Here is a 21,878-nt window from a genome sequence, read left to right as displayed (position 1 = left end):
CCTTGCAAACATTTTTATATTTGCCTCTTCGTCAGAGTGCGCAGGGAATGCATAGCTTGCTCATTTTGTTATTTCTCAAGCTGTCAGTACAGTGCACTGCACCCAGTTGGTGCTCAATAAACACAATTACTGCTCCTTGTCCTATGACTAGTGATGTTTTTCATTTTTGGTTTTTAAAGAATGTTTTGGCCCAGGATCAGCTGCTGCCTCCGGGGTCAAGGACTCAGGATTCAGCTGCATGCATGGTTGCTGATCCTTGGGGCCGAGAGAAGGCTTCACACCCAGGAAAGACCTTGCATTATTAATCTCCTGAGCCCTGCCCAGGGCGACAGTGATGACTGCATCAACCAGGGGATTAAGAACCAGGAAGCTGGTTTCCAGTTTCCACAGTTTCTTTGTGCAAGCAAAGTCAGGCTTGGACTACTCTCCTTCTGGTCTGATAATAATAATAATAACGATAGCATTTATTAAGTGCTTACTATGTGCAAAGCACTGTTCTAAGTGCTGGGGAGGTTACAAATGATCAGGTTGTCCCAAGGGGGGCTCACAGTCTTAATGCTCATTTTACAGATGAGGTCACTGAGGCACAGAGAAGTTAAGTGACTTGCCCAAAGTCACACAGCTGAGCAGGGATTTGAACCCAAGAACTCTGACTCCAAAGCCCGTGCTCTTTCCACTGAACCATGCTGCGTCTGATGTCTCCTATATTCCCAGTTTTGTTTTGTGGAACTCCACTCACTTGCTGTGTGACTTCAGGAAAACCACTTCCCCTCTCTGATCTTCCTTAGGCACCTCATTTGGCATATATCAAGAGTTTCCAGTCATTTAATTAATCAGTTGTTTTTATTGGGTATCTATTGTGTGTGGACACTAAACTAAGTGCTTAGGAGGGTGCAGTAGAATTAGTAGACATGATCCTTTCCCTCAAGGAGATTACAGAAGGTCATCCCTACTCCGCCACTTGTCTGCTATGTGACCTTGGGCGAGTCACTTCATTTCTCTGGACCTCAGTTACCTCATCTATAAAATGGGAATTGAGTCTGTGAGCCCCATGTGGGACAGGGACTGCGCCCAAACTAATTGAGAAGCAGTGTGGCTTAGTGGAAAGAGCACGGGCTTGGAAGTCAGAGGTCGTGGGTTCTTATCTCGGCTCCACCACTTGTCAGCTGTGTGGCTTTGGGCAAGTCACTTCACTTCTCTGTGCCTCAGTTCCCTCATCTGTAAAATGGGGATTAAAACTGTGATCCCCATGTGGGACAACCTGATTACCTTGTATCTACCCCAGTGCTTAGAACAGTGCTTGGCACATAGTAAACACTTACCAAATACCATCACTTATTATTCTTTGCTTGTATTCATCCCAGCACTTAGTACAGTGCCTGGTACTTATTAAGTGCTTAACAAATACCATTATTATTACTACCATTATTATTACAGTCTGGGGGGACAGTGATGGCCGCTTCAGATCCAGGATTAAGAACAGGAAGCTAATTTCTAGTTTCCACAGAGTTTTATTGTGCAAGCAAAATCAGTCTTCCAGTCTCCTTCTGACCTGATTTCTCCCATGTTCCCTGTTTTATTTTGGGGGCTCCACCCACTTGCTGTGTGATTTCAAAAAAGCCACTTCCCCTCCCTGGTCTTCCTTAAGCATGTCATTTGTCATTTATCAAAAGATTGCAGTCAATCAATCAGTAGTATTTATTGAGGATCTATTGTATGTGGACTCTAAACTAAAAGAAGTGCCTGGGAAAGTGCTGAAGGATTAGAAGACTTGCTTCAGAGAAGCAGCATGGCTCAGTGGATAGAGCACGGGCTTTGGAGTCAAAGGTCATGGGTTCAAATCCTGGCTCCGCCAATTGTCAGCTGTGTGACCTTGGGCAAGTCACTTAACTTCTCTGGGCCTCAGTTACCTCATCTGGAAAATGGGGATTAAGACTGTGAGCCCCACATGGGACAACCTGATCACCTTGTAACCTCCCCAGCGCTTAGAACAGTGCTTTGCACATAGTAAGCGCTTAATAAATGCCATTATTATTATTATTATTACTTCCCTCAAGGAGCTTATAGTCTAGGAGGACAGTGATGGCTGTCTAAAATGCAGGATTAAGAACCAGGAAGCTTATTTCTAGTTTCCACAGAGATTTATTGTGCAAACGAAGTCAGCCTCCAACCCTTGTTCTGGCCTGATTTCTCCCATGATCCCTGTTTTATTTTGGGCGAGTCCACTCACTGTGAGACTTGAGGGAAGCCACTTCCCTTTTCTGGGCTTCTTTAGGCACATCATTTATTATTAGTAGTAGTATCAGTACTACTACTAATACTATAATAATAGCTATTAGTATAGAATTTGTTAAGTGTTTACTAAGGCCTAAGCACTGTACTATGTGCTGAGGTAGAAATAAGATCATCAGGTCCCACATGTGGGCAGGGAATGTGTCTGTTTATTGTTACATTGTACTCTCCCAAGCGCTTAGCACAGTGCTCTGCACACAGTAAGTGTTCAATAAATACAACTGAATGACTGACTGAGATGGGCCTTACATTCTAAGTAGGAGGGAAAACCTGCATTGAATCCTCATTTTGCAGATGAGGGAACTGAGACACAGAGAAATTAAGTGACTTTCCCACAGCAGGTAGCTGGCAGATCTAGGATTGGGCCCATTTTGTCAGCTGTGTGACTTTGGGCAAGTCACTTAACTTCTCTGTGCCTCAATTTCCTCATCTGTAAAATGGGGATGAAGCCCGTGAGCCCCACGCGGGACAACCCGGTTAATTTGTATCTACCCCAGTGCTAAAAACAGTGCTTGGCATGTAGTAAGTGCTTAACAAATACTATTATTATTATTATTATTGTTGTTATGTCCTCTGACTCACAGTCCCAAGCTCTTTCCACTAAGCCACACTGCTTCAGTGCACTACTTGCCTCTGTAGAACAGCAAGGAGGGGCCAAGGGCATAATCCCAGTTCCATTCTGGCTCTAAGTGGAAACAGAGAGGTGTTGAACTAGAGTCCTTGTAAAAGGCTGAGCTTCTCAGTGAGGGGCTCTGTGGAGCCTTGGTGGGGAAGAAGGCTACAGGCCCTTAAGTAAGAACCAGAAGGAAGCAGACACCTGTTTCCCCGGTGAACTTCATTTTGTAAGTCTTGAGATCAGACTGTGTCTGACCTGATAAACTTCACTGTACTGTAGCATTTAGCATAGAGCTTTATCACTTAGGAGTGCTTGATCAATGGAATAATTAAATAAGAACAGTGGAGAATCCCCCAACCCCCCATACCACCAGACTGCCACTGGCCCTGGCTCCAGCTCTAGAAGGACTCAAACATGGGGAGCACGAATCCTCTTCGATTGTTAGAACGTGGGGAAGACCATAGCTGTGATCATGACCGTGACCTCTGTGTCTGTGGGACTGAGCCCCAGGGGGCCCGAAACACTGCTTCTCCAGCCACAATGTGTGACTGCTCTTGTCTTACTTTGCATCTTCCTTGTTTCCTACATTTTCATGTTTATGTCTTTCCTTATGTGTCTGTCACCAACCTCCCCGTGCCACTCACTCTTAGATGTCTAATTCTCCTCCATGTTCTTTCTTCCCAGCGTGCAGTACAGTGTTTTGCATATTATAGGCATGTAATAAATGCAATTACAACTACTACTAGCAGGTGGAAGTAAGCATATAACAGGGTTGATGCTTAGCCCAAGTACCTTTGATAAACCATGATAGGGAAGCAGAGTGGTCCAGTGGAAAGAGCATTGATCTGGAAAACAGAGGACCAGCTCCTCCAGCTGCCTGTTTTGTAACCTGGAGCAAGTCATTTCACTGTTCTGTGCCTGTTCTGTGCCTCAGTTTCCTCAACTGTAAATTGGGGATTCAGTGCCCGTTCTCCCTCTTACTTAGACTGTGAGCCCCCTGTGGGACAAGGACTATGTCCATCCTGATTAACTTGTACATTCCCCATTTCTTAGAAGAGTGTTTGGCACATAGTACATACCCCAGCATATAGTAAGTGCTTAAAAAATATCACTCATTCTTAGTAGTAGTAGTAGTAACAGTAGTAGTACTTTAGTATGTGCTTAATGAGGGGAGGATGAGAGTGACCTGTGTGTTAACTTGCTGGCATAGGTAACTGTGACGATTCTTCCATAATAATAATAATGATGATGGCATATTTTAAGCACTTACTATGTGCAAAGCACTGTTCTAAGCACTGGGGAGGTTACAAGGTGATCGGGTTGCCCTACGGGGGACTCACAGTCTTAATCCTCATTTTACAGATGAGGGAACTGAGGCACGGAGAAGTGAAGTGACTTACCCAAAGTCACACACCTGGAAGTTGGCGGAGCTGGGATTTGAACTCATGACCTCCGACTTCAAAGCCCAGGCTCTTTCCACTGAGCCATGCTGCTTCCATGAAATGGAGTTGTTTTCTTTGTGTGCTTGCTGTGCCCTTGTCCTTAGTTTAGTCAATCAGTCAATCAATCTTACTGAGTGCCTACTGTGTGCAAAGAACAGGAATTACTAAACCCCTGGAGAGTACAATAGAATTAGAAGACATGATCCTTGTCCTCAGGAATTTACAGTTAGATGGCTGGAGGTCAGACACCAAAATGAATTGCAGATAGGAGGAAGTCATAGTTTATGTAAGCTATGTCATTAGGCCTACAGATTCGTGCTTGTATTTGCATTTGGTTTTGTACTGTTTATTCACTCTCCCACCCCTCAGCTCCACAGCACTTAGGTACAGATCTGTAATTTATTTTAATGTCTTCCTCCTCCTCTAGACTTGCGGGCAGGGAATGTGTCTACCAACTCTGTTACATTGTACTCACTCAAGGTATGTATAGTGCTCTGAACACAGCATTCTATTAATACAATTAATTGAGATTAGGAGCACTTACGTGGCACAGAAATAACAAAGTGGCAGTTGTGGGGGTTATCAAATGGGGAGATTAGAAATTAATTGGGGAAGCTTCCAGGAGGAGTTGTCATTTCAGAAGGTCTTCGAAGGTTGGGGGGCGGGGGGGGAGTGATTCATCAGATGTGAAGGGAGAGGGAATTCCAGGCAGAAGGGAAGGTATGAGCAAAATGTTGGAGAGAGGACAGAAAGGAAAATGAAGCAGGGAGAAGCCATTAACTTGAGAGGAATGAAGAGTGTGAGCTGGGCTGTAGTGGGAGAAGAGAGTGGATGTGTAAGAGGAAGAGAGCTACATGAATACCTTGAAGTCAATAGTAAGGAGTTTCTCCTTGAAACAAGAGGACTGGGCACCAATTGGGAGTTTTTGAGGAGTGAAGAGATGTGTGAAGAATGACATTTGAGGCAAATGATCTATGCAGCAGAGTGAAGTCTGGACTGGAGACAGGAGAGGCTGAAGGCATGGAGATCTGCAAGGAGTTGTCAGGCCGGGATATGACCAGTGTAGTGGTCATTTGGATAGCTAGATGGGGATGGATCTTGGAAATGTGAAGGAAAATCCAAATGCGTTGGTTAAAAGAGGGGAAGGAGTTGAGGTTAATATGGAGAGGGCAGCCTCACACAGGAAGGATGATGGTGGTGTTGTCTGTCCTCTGTGAGGTGAAGATGAAGATGAGGCATTCAGTTTGGGATATGTTGAGTTTGAGGTGAGCACTCCATCCCTCTGTTCCCTCCTGTGTCTTATTTTGGTTAGTCCGGACAGTGGAGAGGGAGAGGGAAAACCCTTAAAGCCCCCCTGAAAGAAGCAGGATGGTGCCCAAACCCTTGCCAACAGGACAGGGCTGAGCACCCCCTGGCCGGTGCCCCCAGGCCTGCTAAGACATCTCTGGTGGGAACGCTGAGGGTCTGAGGTAAGTAAATGTCATCACTCAGGGAGAAAATACAATTTATTTTTGACCAAAGTCAGAGAGCCAAGGATTGAGGTGGGTTGGGGAGAAGGGGAAGTGGGCCAGATCAAGTCTCCAGCTGAGAACAGGAGATGAAGAGGGAAAAAAGGGCACTTGCTAGCTGAGCTGGTTCTCCAGCTTCTGCTCTGCTCATGGGAGAAGAGGAGCTCAGAGCCCGGGGCGGGGACCGGGGATCCACAGAGGGCTAAGTGTCAGGAGCAGGAAGAGTAGGAGACCAGGCTGGGTGGGCATTTCTGCTTGATCATCTGCCCTTGGGTGTGATGTAGAAGCTGTTCTTGTCCTGGGGCTCGGGAAGTTGCTGTAAGCTTTGCCCTCACAGAAGCTTCTCCCAGGGCCCGGTGGGCACTTAGGGCTTGACTGGGAGACCTGAGGGGAAAGTATGTGAGTCATCCTCAGCTCCTGCAGTAGCGTAGCGGAAGCAGTTCAGACACTCTTGGTGGCCAGTGACAAGATTATCTGCTCTGTGCATCATCCATGGCCATTCCAAGCCCATTCACCTTCTAGCCCGGCCCCAACCTGAGCACCCGAGTTCATCGATTAGTGAGGTGCTCTCTGACCTCCACAGACTGGGGCTGGCTCCCCTCACCCCCCCAACCACCCCCAGGGCTGCCCCCCATCCCCCAGGAGGGACCCTGGCTGCCTGCTCTGGGCTAGTGAGAATGTAGTTTGCTTGATCCCCACCCCTTCTGTCCAGCAGAGAAGCATTTGAGGACTGCCCACATAAGCCCTTGTAAGAGACAAGGTTAGCGAGCCCAGAGATGGTCCAGGATCCGAGATCGGCATCACCAACTCCAAGGACCTCATTGCCTTTCCTGTCCAGAGCAGGAGCTTGATAAAGCCAACCCCGGCCAGGTTCTTCTGGACATACAAACCCATGACTGACCTTCCCAGGGACTATGTATGGATTAGCTGCCTGGGGACAATGGCCATGGTGTTCCCAGAAACTCTTGCCTGCTTCTGATCTCTCTCCCCATGCCCCCTCATCTTCTCTCCCCACAAGGTCTACAGCCAACCCCCAACCTAGGCATTCAATTCTCCTGGTGCATCCCCCAGCTGATGACTGGCCGCTTTTGGCTCATTCTTTCCCGTCTGGTGCTTTGGTGGTACCTCCTACTATATTGTGCCTGGAGGAGCTGCCCAACTGCTCTGCCTTAGCCAGGCCCCTGCTCAAGGGGCAGCTACCCTGGCAGTCAGGAGGGAAGAGGACATGGCTACAAATACAGGTGTCTGTGCTGCCCCCCGCCCCCCACCCCTGAATGGAGTAGGAACCGGACAAATCAATGTCTTGGGGTGAACAATTCCCCAGTGGGTACCTGAAGCAGGGACTGGGAATCTTCCCTAGGCCGGCCACATTATTCCAGAAGCCCTCAGACTTTATTTACCCAGTTCCTTCCTTAGTGTCTGGATGAGTGGGTATTTGCCCTGGTTGCAGAAGGTGCCTCCGAAGTCATCCAAATCAAGGGTCCACACCATGGCACCACCCAGGCCCTGCTGCTTCAGGTACTGGGCCTGTAAAAGAGAAAAGGGTGGGCTGCAGCAGGACCTCATCTGCTCTGGTCCTCAGTTTCCTTTTGGAGGGAAGCAGCGGGCCAGGCCGGTCGGCCCCTGGGCCTCAGGGAGGAAAGAAGGCACATGGACAACCGTTGCTCCCTGGCAGATCCAGTCCCAAACCAAGTATCCGGACAACCAAGTCCAAAACCCAGTTCCGCTTCTGAGCCTTGGTGGGTTCCCCTGGGCAGCCAATGGCCAAGCTCCTTGGGTCCCCAACTACTGTCCCCAAGCACCTCTCCTCCCAGGCTCAGATCCCCAGGAAAAACTAGGAACAAGGGACCAGCTTGATGGCTGGGCAGAAGCCAAGAGGCCTCCACCGCTTTGGGTCAACCAAAAGTTGTAAAGCCCACCCTCCACCCTTGTGCCAAGAAAGGAGACCGGCCTGTGTGCCCACCTTGGTCTTGAGACTCTCGACGTTGTCAAAGCCCACCCACTGGTTGTTCAGGACCGTGTAAGGAACCTTCTGGTCCTCGATCTTGTGTTCGGTGGCTCCTTTCATGGAGCAGACCTGAAAGAACAGAGCTGGAACTGTGGCAGTGCAGTTACTCCCACCTTTGGAGGCCAGAAGAATCATGAGGAGCGCTCACTTCTCCACTGGACAGTCAGCATACCTCCCCTTGGCTGCTCAGGGGCCAGGACGGGCCTGGTTAAGTAAGCCTGAACTGGCTGGCCCAGATTAAGCCCATCTCCCCCAGGAAGCCTTCCCAGGTTGCCCCCACCCAGAAGCAGCATGGCTCAGTGGAAAGAGCCACTGGCTTTGAAGTCAGAGGTCGTGGGTTCAAATCCCGGCTCCACCAATTGTCAGCTGTATGACTTTGGCCAAGTCACGTCACTTCTTTGTGCCTCAGTTTCCTCATCTGTAAAATGGGGATGAAGGCTGTGAGCCCCATGTGGGACAACCTGATCAACTTGTAACCTCCCCAGTGCTTAGAACAGTGCTTTGCACATAACAAGCGCTTAATAAATGCCATTATTATTTATTATTATGGCATCGCTCCAAGCACTCTCCTGAGCTCTCGAGCGGGACGCGACCCACTTGGGTGGATGGTTTCTGACACTGGCCCTGTTTCTCGGCATCTAGCCTGCTTTCCCAACTCCCACTAGGCTGTAAGCTACTAGAGGGTTGGTGATATTTCCTTCCTCTACCCTCCATGTGTTCTGTGCCCCCCCCACCACACCTTTCATTATAGAGATCTGTCTGTCCTGGGCACTGATGGCTGGTTGACTGGTACAGTGCCCTGGGGAGGCTGGGACAGATTCAGGGCTGATGTGAGGGCCCAGTCTACTCCAGGTGGAATCAGTCCAGGGCCCTCTGGGACGATGGGGACAGGGCTGCATGTGCCATTTGTTCCCCACCTGGATGAGGGACTCTTGTGCGAAGCAGCCCTGATCTGGGGATGGTGAGGGTGGCCCCGTCCTGACCTCCGGATCAGCCCTCGGGTTAAGGTCCAAGTCCCTTCCTTCCCAGCTAACCTCATAGTAGCTCAGCACGCCAGCCTCTTTGGTGTAGGTACCAGGAGTTCCAGCCCCAGAGACAGGGGCACCCACACCCGTTGGAGGATGAGAGTGTGAAGCTGTGGCCGTAGGTGGGCACACCCAAGATCAGCTTGTTAGCTGGGGCTCCTTTCTGTATCCAGTACTTCACTGCGAAGTCCTGTGGGAAAGACAGGGTGGAGGGCAGGTGTCAGGGAGGGCCATCCAGTCCCTTTCATCTGGATGGGCAGGAGGCCACAGTGAAATGGCAAGGAAGCCGAGTTCTAATCTCTGACGGGCTGGGTGAATTAAAATGGATCTCCTAACCTCTCTGGGTCTCTCTACTCCAGCTGTAAAAGATGATTGTTCCACCCCATCCAATTCTTCTTTATTCTGCCCACTGGTGGAGAGTTGTCTGACCATTACCCGGACCTCCTCTTTGCTCCCCACCTGCCCCACTCCCGTTTCCCCCGTTAACTGGCTTGGAGAGCCAGGGCTCCCCCAACATACAACATTTCGTTCCGCAGCAGATCCGCTCTCCTCCTTCCTCTTGTACAGGGGGCTGTTGTGGCCAGTTACTTTTTCCCAGGTGCCATGGAAGTCATAGGACATGAGGCAGATGAAATCCAGGTATCTGTAGGAGTGGATGATGGAGAATGGATTTTGAGGAAGGAGTCTTTCAATCAGTAGTATTTATTGAACTCTTACCTAGTGCAGAGCATCATAATAAGCATACAGTATAGTAGAGTTGATAGACAGGAACCCTGCCCTCAAGGGGCTTTCAGTCTTGGAAAGGGGAGGGGGAGAGGAGGGAGATGGCTGGAGAGAGGAAGGATGATAGGGGGTGATTACAGAGTTGTGGAAAATCGCTGTTTCTCATATGTCTGGCCTGGAACAGGTGCAGTTAGACACGGAGGCAGGGGGATGTATCCATTACCCTCTAGGAGATAAGGATGTTTGGAATGTAGATTTGGGCTTTTCCCCTACTCCTCTGGCCCAACCCAATCCAAGGTTAAGAGGATGCCTTCCCTCCACCCCTCCACCTGCTCCTGTGAAAGACTCACTGGGAGATTTTATTGATTTCATAACCACCATCGATTTCAGTTTTCCCTGAAGCCACTGCAGCAGACAGAAGGAGTCTCTCTTTCCCGGTCGACTTGGCTTCTTGTTGGAAGGCACTGAGCAGTTCCTGGAGGAATCAAATCCCAGACCAATCACAGACATTGTGGGGTGAGCACAGCCCCAGAGCATGGCCCTTAATTTCTCATTCAGTACCTCTAAGGCCCATTCTCCCTTTCCCCCCAAAGGGAAGTTCAGGTCTAAAGTGTCCACTGGATTATTAGTGCGGGCCTGAGGTGACAAGGGTCTTTATACGATTAAATATGGTAGCAGCAAGACAGGACACTCAGGAGGCTGGGCCATCTTGAATCCCAGACTCTGGCTCTCTCTGAAGCTGCTCAAACCCGCCTGTCCTTCCCGCCTTCTATGCACAGTTCTGGCATCTGTGCCGGGCAGTGTCCCCTTCCTGTAGGTTGGCTCCTGGAAAGAGATTAGTTGGGGAGCCTGGAATGGGAGCTCCAGGGCTGGTGGGGGAGAAGACTCTGATCACCTAGCTGTACCTGCAGCAGGACGGTGAAGCGTGCTTTGTCCTCAGGAGGGCTGCCCCGGCTCCCCGGATACTCCCAGTCTATGTCCAGACCATTGAACCCATGTTTGCGCAGAAAAGAGATGGACGATTGGATGAAGGCCTGACGGTTGGCAGCAGTGGACACCATGGTGGTGAACCTGAGGGGGCAGAGGACAGTTGTGGGGGGGATAACACCTGCCCTGGCCCCCCTCCCATCTTGCCTTGAAGTAGCTAAGGATGGCCCTGCCTGAGGGCTTGGGGAAACTCTTCCCCAGTTGAGGGTGTTCTGTTACCGTGCCTTCACCAATCTCCACCTCTGGAGCAAGGATCAGGGAGGTCAGAGATGGGTAAGGGACTCAGGGTGGGAAGGTGAATAGAAAATGAACCTGCCTGGGCCAACATGAGAATGAAAGGTAGAAACTGAGGACAGTTGGGTGGGTCTGCCATGTTTCTTGGATCTAAATATCATTCCTATGTTTCTGCTACCTACCTCATACATCCCAGAGCGCTTTAAGAGGGGAAACTGAATCTCGAGGAAGAGAGTCTGACCTCAAGTCAGGGGGTAAGCACAGACAAGGTCCCAGGCCTCCCCATCCAATGGTTCGGTCATTAGCCTAGCACCCGGACAGGTCAGACAGTCTTCTCTCCTCTTCCCACCTCCCACCCTCAACCATGCCCCAGTCCCTGCCCCAGCCTTACTTTTGAATTTCAAAGGTCCATCCTCCAATGGACAGAAGGGTCTTCAATTTAGGATTCCTAGGAAAGTCAAGCGGGGCTGGGTTAGTGGATGTCGCCTCCCCACCCAGACCCCAAATGGTGTCCCTCCTGATGTCCCTCGAGTAGGGGAAAAGGGTTAATTAGCATAATCATGAGCTCTTTAACCTTATAGCCTGGAAGACCTGGAGAAATGAGAACAGTGGAGGGGAAGGAGTAGAGTCTGTTGCTCCGTCTATGGCATGCCCTGAGTTCAGGCTGAGAACCCAGTTTTGGGCTGGGCACCATGGGTGAGGGGTGCGAGCAACACGAAGATCAGGACTTTGCCCTCAATTATCCTCCAGTACCTTGCTTCCCAGATCTCAAGACACTATGTGGACCCCAATACTGACCAGGGGACAGATACAAATGTAAGGCACAATATGGACTTATGGCCATATATGCCTAATTACTAAGGAATCAGGAAGGCAAAAAAGGCAGAAATAAGAGCCATTTGGGGAAGTCTGAGAACGTTTCTGGAGGAAGTGGGTGTTGGGAAGAATTTTGAGAGAGAGAGAGACAAGAGGGGGAATTCCAAGTAAGGCACATGACAGGGGTGATGGTCCAGAGCAATTAATTGCTCTTGTGAAACTTTTCCCCTAAAGCTCATTGTCCAGAGACATCACCTTTGCTCAGCTAAATGCAAATGCAAATTGCTGCCCAAATCCTTCATCTACTGCACCAATATGCAATTACTAATGGGACCACCGTACCTGATTAGGGTTGGTTAGCAAGGAACAGCTGTCCCTTCCTCCTTCCCATCCTGCAGCTGAGATTCAGAGGACCTGAGACCTAATCGCAGCTCTGCCACTTGTCTACTGTGTGACCAGGGGCAAGTCACATAACTTCTCCTGGCCTCAGTTTCCTCTTCTGCAAAATGGGGATTACATATCTATTCTCCATCTCCCCTAGACTGTGAGCACCATGTGGGACAGGGATGATGTCTAACCTGATTGTCTTATATTTACCATAGTGCTTGGCACATAGCACTTAAATGGCATAATTATTACTGTTTTATTTTCCTCCAGATCCTTGACTCCTAGCTTCTAGGAAAATCTGTGAATCCCCAGCTTTAGCTCCTGACTTTAGGCGTCACCAAATCCAATGGCTTCCCCCCTTTGCTATGCAGAACTTTCCCTAAATTCCATATCTGAATTTGGACTCTGCTCCAGAGAGATGTCCCCAATATTTAACTTTCCTACCTCTGACCCTCATGCCTGCTAGGGAAGTCCTCTTTGCTCAACCTGACCAGTTTAGATAGCTGAGTGTTGGCATCTGCCTTGTCTAGAAGACATACTAAGAGAGGGCAGGGTCAACGAATCAATCATTCGATGGTATTCATTGAGCCCACCCTGTGGGTGGAGCACTGTAATAAGTGCTTTGGAGACTACTGTAGAAATTGGTAGAGTTGCCCTGCCTTGCCTCTGTAACCCTCCATAATGAATTAGGGCTGGGGGACAGGGGAGGGAGATGGGGATCTACATACAGTGATGGGTCCATGAATGCTATTAACTGGCCGGCCAGCTGACCGGCTGGCTGGTGGCCTTGGAGTGTTCCCAGCTACCACACCTGTGCCAACTGTGCCCTCAGGGTGATGCCCATCCTCGGGGTCCTCTGTGGCTGGCCACTCACCGGCTCTTCAGCTCGTTGAAGGACTTGTAGAGCATCTCGTCATTCTCTTCACGTTTGGTCAGGTGATTGTTGTTCATGTTGGCAAAGGCGTAGATGAGGTGGGTGCACAGACCTGGGTCGATATTCTCGGGGAGGAAGCGACCCGCGCCAGTCCGGTACTGGGCCCAATTGGTGAAGTAGCAAACCAGAGTGGTAGCAGCACCTGGGGTTGACAGGGAAACGGGAGGTCAGGGAAGGAAGCCATGGGTGAGGACAGACAGATCCACGTCCATCTGGCAACCTCCTGAAGCATTCTATGTGCCTCAGAGGGAGAGAGGTTGTGTAGAGAAGAGGGCAGGAGAAGGAAGCAGAGTGGCAGGGAGGGGATTTTTATCTAATCATTGAACAATGCAGGGATCAAATATTGTGACCTTTATTGGGCACTGGTTTTTATAAATACTAGTAGCCTATGCTAATGAGTGTTAATATTATATAGTTTTGACAGGTAACAAGCATGATCACTGACTTTACACAGAGTTTACCCATTACTGTTTCTACCTACCATTCCTCTCCAAACTCCTAGGGCGAGTTGACTCTGCACTCCCTCTTCATATCTGACAATTACTCCCCCCACCTTCAAAGCCTTATGTGAAGGCATATCTCTTCCAAAAGGCCTTCCCTAAGTCCTCATGTCCTTTTCTCCTACTCCCTTCTGCATCACCCTAATTTGCTTCCTTTATTCACCCCCACCCCCTCGCTTATGTACATATCTGTAATTTATTTATTTATACTAATGTCTTTCTCCCACTCTAGACTGAAAGCTCACTGTAGGCAGGGGATGTGTCTGTTATATCATATTCTGCCAGGTGCTTAGTACAGGGCTCTGCACACAGTAAGCACTCAATAAATATGATTAATTGATGCTGTATTCAACAATGACTATCAATTCCCTTTCACTTAGTCTTCTCAATTACCCCAGTACAGGACCTCGTGGTCTAGTCTAGAGAAGCAGCGTGGCATAGTGGATAGAACATGGGGCCGGGAGTCAGAAGGTCATGGGTTCTAATCCCAGCTCTGCCACTTGTCTGCTGTGTGACCTTGGGCAAGTCACTTCACTTCTCTGAGCCGTAGTTCCCTTTTCTATAAAATGGGGATTGAGACTGGGAGCCCCATATGAGGCAGGGACTATGCCCAACCCAATTTGCTTGTACCCACCCCAGCACTTAGTACAGCGCTGGCACATAGAAGTGCTTAACAAATGCCATTCCTATTATTAATATTGTTATTATTGTTAATATTGTTATTAGTGGAAGGATGCCAGGCCAAGGAATTGGGAGGTATGGGTTATAATTCCAGTTCCTCTCTTTGCATGTTTAGAAACCTTGGGCAATCACATAACTTCTCTGTGCTTCAGTTTCCTCATCCATAAAACTGAGCATCAATCCATGTTCTACTTCCTTCTTAAATTGTAAACCCGGAGGGAAAGTAGCAGCAATAGTATTTATGAAGGGCTTACTGTGTGCGGAGTACTAAACTAAGCAGAAAACACAGATGAGAATTAGACCCGGTCCCTGCCCCTTGAGGGACTCAAAATCTAAAAACAAGGCGGAAGAAGGGGGCCTGGTGACTGATATAAGGAGAGTTGACACAAAACACTAAGACAAGCACAAAGACAAAAGTCAGGTTGATTTAATCATATTATATCTAGCACAATACTTGGTAAGGGCTTAATGAAGACCACTATTTCTATTATTATTATTAATAATAATAATAATAATAATAATAATAACAATTTACAGGTAAGATTATGGCAGCAGCAGCATCTGGCTCAGCTTCCTGGGAGAGGGTGAGGGAGAGGGAGAAAACCTGGAGCAGGTGAGAAGTGACCTATTCTGTTTTGGGCAAGGGAGAAGCACCGTCTCTAGTCTCACCTACTCAGGCTGTTGCTTCTCAGTTTCTGTTGCTCTGGGAAAGAATTCTTCTTGGTGTGTGAGTGGAGAGTGGGTGTGATGGGAGTGGTTAGTACAGTGCACTGCACATGGTAATTGCTTAATAAATATGACTCAGTGATTACTTGGGAGGAGTTGGGGGGGCATAGAAGAAAGTAGGTGCTTGAGGTGAAATTTTGAGATGGCAGGGGTGCGGCCCAGTTTCTTAAAAACGTTGAAAACTCCTGCTGCAGGGGGTTGAGAAGCTTCATCTGCTCTTGCGGGTGAAGCTCCTGTCAGAGGTGGTTGAACTTCAGGCTATCATAATAATAATAATTGTGGTATCTCCTAAGTGCACACTATATGCCAAACACTATACTAAGTTCTGGGGCAAATGCAAGATAAACAAGTCCTCCATGGGGCTAACAATCTAAGTAGGAGGAAGAACTAATCCCAATTTTGCAGTTGAGGGAACTGAGGCACAGAGAATAATAGGAATAACAGTAACAATAATAATGAAATGATATAATTGTTGTTATCATTATTTTTATGATGCCTGAGGTTCCACCATACCTGACAGGAGCAGGTAAAGCTTCTTATCTCCTGATGGCAGGAGTCTTCAACCTTTTTTAGAAACTGTCCCCAAAGTCACACTGTAGTAAGCAGCAGAGCCAGGAATAGAACCCAGGTCCTCTGATTCCCAGGTCCAAGCTCTTTCTACTAGGCCACACGGCTGTCCATTTAATTATTTGCATCTCCATTAGTCCTTCACTCCCACCTGCCCCTCTTTCCTTCCCAGAGGCAACAGATGAGATGAAGGAGAGAGGCAAGAGCCGGTTGTTGGGTAGGGACCGTCTCTATGTGTTGCTGACTTGTACTTCCCAAGCGCTTGGTACAGTGCTCTGCACACAGTAAGTGCTCAATAAATACGATTGAGTGAATGAATTAGAAGAAAGGATCCAATATCCTGTTACTATTTACATTTACGATTTATAAAGTGCTTGGAGATCTTTCAGAGAGAAAGACTTTGGGACAGCTGAAAGTAGGCGGGAGGAAAATATGTACTTACTGTACTGAACCAGCAGCAGGATGGCCACACCTAAAAGAGCCGGGAGGGGGTTGCGTTAAGATACAATCGATTGATGTCACTCACCCTACCCAGAGGGACTCCGGGAAACTAGCAGCTGCTGGGACCAGGCGCAGGATTGGGGTCAAAGGAACAGCTGTGGAAGGTGGTCCCAGGGGGCCTCCCATTCTGACTTCTTGGGGCCGAACCTGACATTGGGGGTTCTCTGGGGGGAAGCCCTCACCTCCAGATTCCCCACCACTTTTTCACAAGATCCAACCGCTTCCTGGAAATTCAACCCCAAAGTATAGATCCCCAGTGACTGAACTTGCAATCTCTCTCCTGAATCCAGTGAATCCGGGACCAGAGTCTGGGGAACACTAAGGTCAGTTGACTGATGACCCCTTCCCCTTAGGATAGACTGAACTCCAAAAATCCTGGGCTGCTGGAGGGGCAATCTTGCCTGGAGACAGGGGGTGGGTTTAGATGATCCTGATCCTCAGGAATACCTGGGATTGTCTTAATGGCATTGATTATTAAAGTGTCTGCTGTTGTGCCTTCACATAACCCTGCTTCCTGTGGCACCCATCCTTCTTAGCCTCTCTCCCCACGCCCCATACTCCCACCCCTGCTTCCTCCCTCTCCCTTGCATTCAACTCACCTGCCCAAAGCCCTGCAGATCTCATGTTGACCTCAAGTCTCTGAGTCCACCTGGCAAAGGCTGCCTGTCCAATCTCTCCTGCCCCTTTTATCCCTATGCCCGTTCCACCCATTTCCAGGTGTGTTGAAATCCCATGCCAGTGGCTAGGGCTGGAGGGCTGGGGAGGTCTGAATGGGAATGATTGACACATGGAGGGAGGCTTTGGCAATCCCTCTACCTAAGAAAGGATCACAAGGTATGAGCAGTCCCTAGCCTGGTGACATGCCAACTGTGGCTGGCATTTCCAACCTCCCAATTGTTAAATTTGTGACCTTGTTGGGTGGTTCTGATTTTGCTCTTGTGAAATGGAGTACCTCTAGGTTCATAGGGATGAGACCCATGAAGAAATGGTGACCTGTACTAGATCTGCGATTGGGGGAAGATTTGGGTGGTGTTTCTCTAGGCATAATGGTGCCCTGATCCTCTGTGACCAAAAAGACACCCATCTCGGGAGGGTGATGAGCACTTGAAGTTCCAAAGGGTCTGGATGGGCTGAGGCTTTGACAGTCACAAGACCAGTATCCTCAAAGCACACCAATGCTAACTCCACAAGAGGCTCCTTTACTTGCTTGTGTTCTCCTTGACAGCAATCAAATGTATTTATTGAGCAGTTACTGAGTTCAGAGTACTGGTCTAAGTGATTGGGAGAATATAATACCACAGGTTTAGTAGATGCAATCCCTGTACACAAGATACTCAGTCTACAGGAGGCAACAATCATGACTTCTCACTATGGAACTCTCCCAAGAGCTCAGCACAGCCAGGTCACAATGCATTGTTGGCCTCCCATGCTATGACTCCATAACCCTCGATGGCCTTCAGGGCAAAGTTGTGTGGATCATCACTGTCCAGAAAGTTGCACTGGCTTTGTGGAACCTCACAGTGCTCAAGGAGGACTTTAGATTGATTGGCTGATTGATAGCTTGATCGATTGATTTGAGATCATCAATCATTTTGGGAAAGGTGGCATTAGACATCCATCCCAGCCACCCTCTCTGCTCTGTGGTATCTGGGGAGAGGGGTGCAGGGTGGGTGAGAAGGTCTTTCCTCACACTCTCCTTCCATCAGCTGAGGCTCAGTCTACGGGAGAGGGAAAGCTGGAACTCCATCCCCATCTTAAGGGGGTGTGAAGAGGGGCTGTTGGGATGGCAATGTAATATTTGAAAAGAAGGGTCACTTCCCTCTACACTGGAGGCTCATTGTGGGCAGGGAATGTGTTTCCCAACTCTGTTGAATTGTTTTCTCCTAGGTGTACTCTCCCAAGAGCTGAGTACAGTGCTATGCACACAGTAAGGGCTCAATAAATGCCGATGATGATGATAATCTGATTCCTTGTGGACAGCAAGCATGTCACTTCCCTGTTTTGGAGTTCTCAAGCACTTGCTATAATGCACTGAACCCAATGGGTGCTACTCTGCTACCCTTCCCAAATTCACCCAAACAATCAGCCCCCTTTCTACCCCCACTCAGTGGAGGGTTTACATGCACTCCCACCTGCCTGTCCCGACTAAGCCAAGACAAGAGCCCTGGGCACTGGGTTCATCAGTATCCTCCTCCTTCCCATCCCCAGATGCTTTTTCATCTCTCTGGCAGGTGGGCCCCTTCACGAGTCCTCTGTCCTCTTCAGCTCAGCGGTTGTAGCATCCTGAGCCACCTAAAGACTATTGAATTATAAATTCCTGTGGGCAGAAGGTTTGCTCAAGGCTTCAAGAAGCAGCGTGGCATAGTGGATAGAGCACAGGCCTGGGAGTGAGAAGGTCATGGGTTCTAATCCAGTCTCCTTGGGCAAGTCACTTTACTTCTCTGTGTCTGTTACCTCATCTGTAAAATGGGGATTGAAACTGTGAGCCCCACATGGGACAGGGACTGTGTCCTACCCAATTTCCTTGTGCCCAGTGCTTAGTACAGTGTCTGGCACATAGAAAGTGCTTAACATATACCACAATTATTATTTTCTCAAGCACTTTGTGGAGTGTGTCACTCTCAGTAAAAGGAGCCATTCTACTGCTGTTAGGGGATGCTAAGAGGGAGAGGATTCTCCCTGAACCTGGCATGGTTTTAGTGAACATTAGATAATTAGCATGGCCTAGGGGAAAGAACACAGGCCTGGAAACTAGAGGGCCTGGGTTCCAAGCCCAGCCTTTCCAGTTGCCTGCTGGGTGACCTTAGGTAAGTCATTTACCTTCTCTGTGCCTCTGGGCCTCATCTGTAAAATGGGGATTCAATACCTATTCTCTGTCTTACTGAGATTTTGAGCCCCATGTGGGACAGGGACTGTGTCTAACCTGATTACCTTGAAACTACCCCAACACTTAGGACAGTGCTTGTTAAATAATAAACACTTAGCAAATACCATAAAAATAGTATCTGTGCTTCTGCATGTAGCTCATCCAAACCCCATCTGCCTGCCATTCACTCCAGTGGCTTCAGAAACTTTTTAATCCTGAGGGATGGAGTAGAGGGATCTTTTGGTTCAAAGATGATAATAATAATAATGATTATGGTATCTGTTAAGCACTTACTATGTGCCAAACACTGTTTTAAGCACTGGGGTTGATTCAAGGTAATCAGGTTGTCCCACGTGGGGCTCACCATCTTAATCCCCATTTTACAGATGAGAGAACTGAGACACAGAGAAGTGAAGTGACTTGCCCAAGGTCATGCAGCTGACAAGTGGCAGAGCTGGGATCAGAACCCATGACCTCTGACTCCCAAGCCCGGGCTCTTTCCACTAAGCTACGCACTGTATCTACTCCAGTGCTTAGCACACAGCAAGCACTTAACAAATGGCACCATAACAATACTAACAAATTATACAATCATATGTGGTAGATTTACTGATGCATTATATAACCGTATTAATTATTATTACTCGAGATGAGCTCTTGCACACTGGCACACTTTGTCCTTGAAAATATAAAATAGTTATTATTATCTTATTATTATTATTAAGTGTTTATTATGTGTGGAGCTCTGTTCTAAGGGCTAGGGTAAATACAAGTTAAGAAGTTCCCTTCCCTATTTGGGAATTTATATAATTTCCATAGGAGAGAGAGAACATGTATTGAATCTACATTTAACTCATGAGGAAATTGAGGTACAGAGAAGTTAAATGACTTGCTCAGAGTCACCGAGGAGGCAATTGGTAGAGGGGATTGGAACCTAGGTCAGGCGACTCCTGGTCCCATTTTACAGATGAGGAAAAAGAGGGTCAGAGAAGTTAAGGGGCTTCCCTATGGTCGCACAGCAGGGAAGAAGCAGATCCAGGATTAGATCCCAGGTTCTCTGCCTCTGAAGTCCATGCTCTTTCTACTTGGGTAAGCTGCTTCTCTCAGCCTCTATACCGTCTATGAGGGATACAAGTTTACATAAATTGATGAATAGTTACAGTGTGAGAATACGTTAAAAAAACAAATGCACATGTGTGAATAAATAAGTAATAAATCAATGGGTAAGTACACAAAGTAATTAAGAGTGCTAAAGCTGGCTGATGGATAATAGGGAGTGGGGGTTAGTCATGGAATGCATCCTGGAGGAGGCTTCTAATCAGTCGATGGTATTTATTGAGCACTTATTGTGGGCAAAGTAATAATAATAATAAGGATGGAATTTATTAAGTGCTTACTATGTGCCAAGCACTGTTCTAAGCCCTGGGGAGGTTACAAGGTAATCAGGTTGTCCCACGGGGGACTCACAGTCTTTAATCTCCATTTTACAGATGAGGTAACTGAGGCCCAGAGAAGTGAAGTGACTTGCCCAAAGTCGCACAGCTGGCAATTGGCGGAGCCGGGATTTGAACCCATGACCTCTGACTCCAAAGTCCATGCTCTTTCCACTGAGCCACGCTGCTTTTCTAGTACTGTACTAAGCTCTTTGAAGAAGGGCTTTGAATGAGGGAATTCTGAGACTGAGCTGGGTGGAGACCTGGGATCAGGATCTGTTGTCTGATGGGGGCCCAGTTGGGGGGTCTTGAGGAGCAGAGTTCCACCCACCAACTGTTTTTTTTAAGAATGTGTCTCATACAGTGATTCCTAAAGTAGACTATAATAGATTTTAAGCTCTTCATGGGCAGAGTTTAAGCCTACCAACTCTCTTGGTGCTTAGTGTTGTGGAGATAAGAAATGAAATGGTTTCTCCAGGATAGCGAGTATTAAAAAGCGTACTGTGGCTTAATAGTCCTGAAACTACAGTGCATTTTCAGTGTCCCAGTATCAGAGTGCAACATCCTGGCCAAATAGGATGTCTGAACACTGTGGCTCAATATTGCTGAAACTATAAAACATTTCCAGTTTAACAGCACTGGGGAACAACTCCCTGGCCAAGCAGGTTCCCTGAGCATTGTGCCTTAATATTGCTGAAACTACTAAACGCTTCCAGTAATACGGCATTGTGGAGCAACTCCCTGGCCAAACAGGATGCCTGAATATTGAGCCTCAATATTCCTGAAGCTATTAAACACTTCCCGTTTCCGAGTACCTGGGAGCAATGCCCCAGACAAACAGGATGCTTGAATGCTGTGGCTCAATAATCCTGAAGTTGCTAAACGTTTCCAGGGTCCCAATCCCGGGGAGCAACATCCCAGACAAACAGGATGCAAGGCTGAGAACCGTTTGCCCCGGACCAAGAATAGCCACCGGGTAAAATTGCAACTAGCCGGACTTTAACAACTCCAACACTCCCCACCAGCCCGCCAAAGCCTCAGTACAACCACGACCGTGGGGACGTTATGAAAGACCCAAACATGAGGTTCTCGATTTGATCGTCCATCGCTGCCACCCGTGAGCTGGCATAGGCCCGCCCTTCCCTGCCAGCTGCACCAGGGATACACATGTCACCAAAGGCCTCAAAATCCACCATCATCAAGGGTTTGAGCTCTGAGAGCCACCACAGCCTGCCCGGAGACCTGAGCGGACTGTCTTTGTCCTTGCCTTCGGCCTGCTCTACATAGGGGTAGCCTTTTTCCTTTGTAATCCCTGCAGGTTGTAAGGAGTGATTTTTGGCTCCTCTCCTTATATATACTGTTTCTGCATTTCTTCAGTTTGTATCCTTTGTGGTAAGCACAACAGTTCTCATGAGGTTTTCTTTTTTCTTTTTTTGGTATTTGTTAAGCACTTACTATATGCCAGCGCTGTTTCTCAGTGCTGGGTAGATCCAAAGTAATCAGGTTGGGCACAATCCATGTCCCCAGTGGGGCTCATAATCTTAATCCCAATTTTACAGATGAGGTAATGAGGCACGGGGAAGTGAAGAGACTTTCCCAGACAAGTGGCGGAGCCAGGATTAGAGTAAAAGT

At 48.2% G+C, this 21,878-nt stretch overlaps 1 pseudogene; it reads right to left on the bottom strand.

Annotated features, from left to right (window-relative positions):
* Positions 1-6,222: 6,222 nt before the first annotated feature.
* LOC119930535 lies at positions 6,223-16,571 on the bottom strand (annotated as a pseudogene).
* Between the last annotated feature and the right edge of the window lie 5,307 nt (positions 16,572-21,878).

The sequence above is a fragment of the Tachyglossus aculeatus genome, chromosome 7 (genome assembly GCF_015852505.1).
Source record: "Tachyglossus aculeatus isolate mTacAcu1 chromosome 7, mTacAcu1.pri, whole genome shotgun sequence".
NCBI lineage: Eukaryota > Metazoa > Chordata > Mammalia > Monotremata > Tachyglossidae > Tachyglossus > Tachyglossus aculeatus.
Note: the sequence above shows the minus strand (reverse complement) of the source record. Positions and strands in the feature narration are given on the sequence as shown.